The following is a 3259-nucleotide window of genomic DNA, read 5'->3' on the forward strand; positions in this document are numbered from 1 at the left end:
ACCCGGGGAGGCGGGGCTAGTAGGGGGGGGGTGGTGGGGGGGCGGGGCTAGGAGGGGGAAGGGAGGGGGCGGGGCTAGGGGGAGGCGGGAGAGGAAGGGGGGAGGGGATAGGGGGGGCGGGGCTAGGGGGAGAGGAGGAGAAATGGGCGGGGATTAGGAGGGAGGGGGTAGGGGGGGCGTGGCTAGGAGGAGGGAGGGGATAGGGGGGCGGGGCTAGGGGGAGGCGGGGAGAGGAGGGGGTGGGATTGGAGGGGGTATGGGCGGGGATAGGGGGGGGAGGGAGAGGAGAGGGGGGCTAGGGGGGGCGGGGCTAGGGGGTTAGGGGGGGAATGGGCGGGGATAGGGGGAGGAGGGAGGGGGGGTAGGGGGAGGGGATAAGAGGGAGGAAATAGGAGGGGATAGGAGGAGATAGTAGGAGGAGGGAGGAGGAGAGAGAGAAGGAGGAGGGGATCGGAGGAGGAGGGAGGGGATAGGATGAGGGGATAGGAGGAGGAGGGAGATAGGAGGAGGGAGGAGATAGGAGGGGATAGGAGAAGGAGGGAGGGGATAGGATGAGGGGATAGGAGGAGGAAGAGGGATAGGGGTCGTAATTTTTAAATTTTATTTTATTTTTTGTTTTTAATTTTTATTTTCTACCTACGTGACTTTACCGAAAGAACCAAGAATATGAATTCCTACAGTCACGAAAGTTTTAAGTCAAAATTTAAGAGTAGGAAGGGATAAAAAGAAGAGGAGGGAGGGGATTGGAGGAGGAGGAGGGAGGAGGAGAGAGAGAAGGAGGAGGGGAGATGGGAGGAGATCGGAGGGCGGCTATTGGTATTGGTCGGGTGGGAGGAATTGAGATTGGGGGGAGGTTGAGTATCTGGGAGGGGAGGCAGAATGGGAGCAGGGAGAGATGCTTCTGGGAGTGTATAATCTGCTGTGCCGGATGATTGGCTTGTGTAAGATGTGTTGTTATTCTTTTAGGTTTATGTGGAGCCGCATCTTTGACTGAGACGTTATTGTCCGCTTATTATTTCCTCAAGTCTGGATAATTCCCCCCGGATCGAACAATGGAGATAACCTCTCAGAAGAAATGGGGAGACAGAACAATCTGATCAAACAATTGGGGTTATTGTTGTTGGCGAATGGCGGGTATTGATAGGGTGGGGGAGGGAGATGGAACGAGGTTGAGATGGGAGTAGATGGTCGGATGGGAGGGGGAGATGGGAGGGGGGGAGATGGAGGAGAGGTGTAGAAATTATTTTAGTATATTACAAATATTACATAGAAAACATAGGGGGAGCATAGACATGGAGTAGGGAGAGAGGGGGTAGAGAGAGAGGGGGGTAGAGAGAGGGGGTAGAGAGAGAGGGAGAGAGAGGGGGGCAGAGAGGGGGGGGGGGTACATAAAGGAAAGCATAAAAAAAACGAAATGATGAACGAAGCAAAGTGCCGACTACACCGAGCATCTTCTTGTTTCCTCTGACCGTAAAAAGAGAGGTAGGATGGGAGAGGGAGATGAGAGGGGGGGGGGAGATTGGAGGGGAGAGGAGATAGAAGGGGAGGGAGATGGGAGGAAGAGGAGAAGAGAGAGGAGATGGGAGGGGAGATTGGGTGGCAGGAGGGAGATGGGAGGGGAGCAGGAGAAAAGGGCACCTGGGTTCAATCCAGACCCTGGCGCCTGTATATTTGGAGTTTGCGTGTTCTCCTCGTGGTGGCAAGGATTTTTGTTCGGGACCTCGTTTTTTCCCCCTCTACATTTAGAATCAACATGCGTTTGGAGTATTTGGGCTGCTATTAATTTCCACAAGATAAGCGACTTCGGTGAGCTATAATTTGTGGCCAGGTCTCTTCTGAAAAGGGGTGATATAGCTTAGTGGCCTTACCCTGGTGAAATGAAAAAGTTTTAGTTTGATACCCTTGGGAATCGGATACGAGGCAGGGAAGGACCCGATCTCATGGAGCCATTTTTACCCCGAATGTCTTTCCAGCCCTCAATATACCCACTCAGCTCTCCTCTGTGCTCCCAGATCCATGGCCTCTACCCCGATGCACCCTCCCCACTTATCCCCAGAGCATAAGCAAGCAGACAGACAGTGGTGGAGGAGGGGGGGGCATTGATTATTCAAAACTGGAAACTTCCTTCAGTTTCGATTTAAAGCTTTCGTGACTGCAGGGATTCATCTTCTTGGTTCTTTCGGTAAAGTCACGTAGAAGGGAAATAATAAAAAAACATAAAATACAATTCTCACGACGTTTCGGCCACAACGCAAGCAGCCGTCCTCAGCGGAAGAACAGGTCTGTCGGAAAGACAGCGTCTTTCTTTATTATTTCCCTTCTACGTGACTTTACCGAAAGAACCAAGAAGGCTTCCTTCAGTGTTCAGTTTTTCTTCAAGAAACCGTGCACAATTTGAAATTGCAGTCTCCAACTTAGTTCAGTTACACGTGGCTGTCCTCCCTTGCTGTGATAAATAGGCCATTGCTGTACATGTTTCGCAAAACAAAATTTTTTTTTTCTCTGTTGCAAGGCGGTGTTGATGACAAAAAGCAGCGAGCTGTCAATGTTCGTATAAAGGAGAAACTTGGTTTGAGATTGGAATGTGACCCCAAGATTCGAAACATCCCAGAGACACCCGACTCACTTGCTCTGAATTTATTTAGCATTTTCACCACATGCCAATTGACAAAAAACTCGACACATTCGTTCACAATTCTGTCCCGAAGAAGAAAAAGACTTCGGATCATGAAGAAGTGGCTAAAAAGTGCCACCGCTCAAACCCTCACCTGTTATGTAATTTTATTTTCGGCATGGCTATTGATGAATGTGTTTGTTATTTGTGCATCACTGCCAACGAGCTATCATTACATTTATATAAGCTTGTAATGCTTTACCGAGAGCTTTTCACACCGCTAGAACGTGTCCACAAAACAGCCTCCCAATCCTATCCAATCAGGTTTTAAATGGAGATGCCCTTTTTGCAAAGATAATCTTGTCGATGGCACGAATAAAATGCACGATTTGCATGTAACAAATCGGAAAAATAATCGTCTGAAAAGCACGATCACAAAACCTCCATACATGACCACGGTTATGTTAAGATACAAACCCCAGAATGTTAACTCACCCCTCCACCCACCACCCCAACCCTGTCTCCGACCCTTAAAAGTCTTAAAAGCAAGCCTGGCTGCTGACGTCAAAATAATCCACTGGGAGAGTGGCGCGCTCTCAAATCATGTAGATTAAAACGAATTTATTTACAACTGCGTGTTTGTGT

At 49.7% G+C, this 3259-nt stretch overlaps 1 protein-coding gene across 1 annotated transcript in view; it reads left to right on the forward strand.

The window, feature by feature from the left end:
• ATP5F1C (ATP synthase F1 subunit gamma) overlaps positions 1 to 3259 on the forward strand; it is a 375672-nt gene that overhangs the window by 284780 nt on the left and 87633 nt on the right. The gene's annotated exons all lie outside the window — the stretch shown is intronic.

Source organism: Lethenteron reissneri, chromosome 51, assembly GCF_015708825.2.
Source record: "Lethenteron reissneri isolate LAM-NWPU_2019-01 chromosome 51, ASM1570882v1, whole genome shotgun sequence".
NCBI lineage: Eukaryota > Metazoa > Chordata > Hyperoartia > Petromyzontiformes > Petromyzontidae > Lethenteron > Lethenteron reissneri.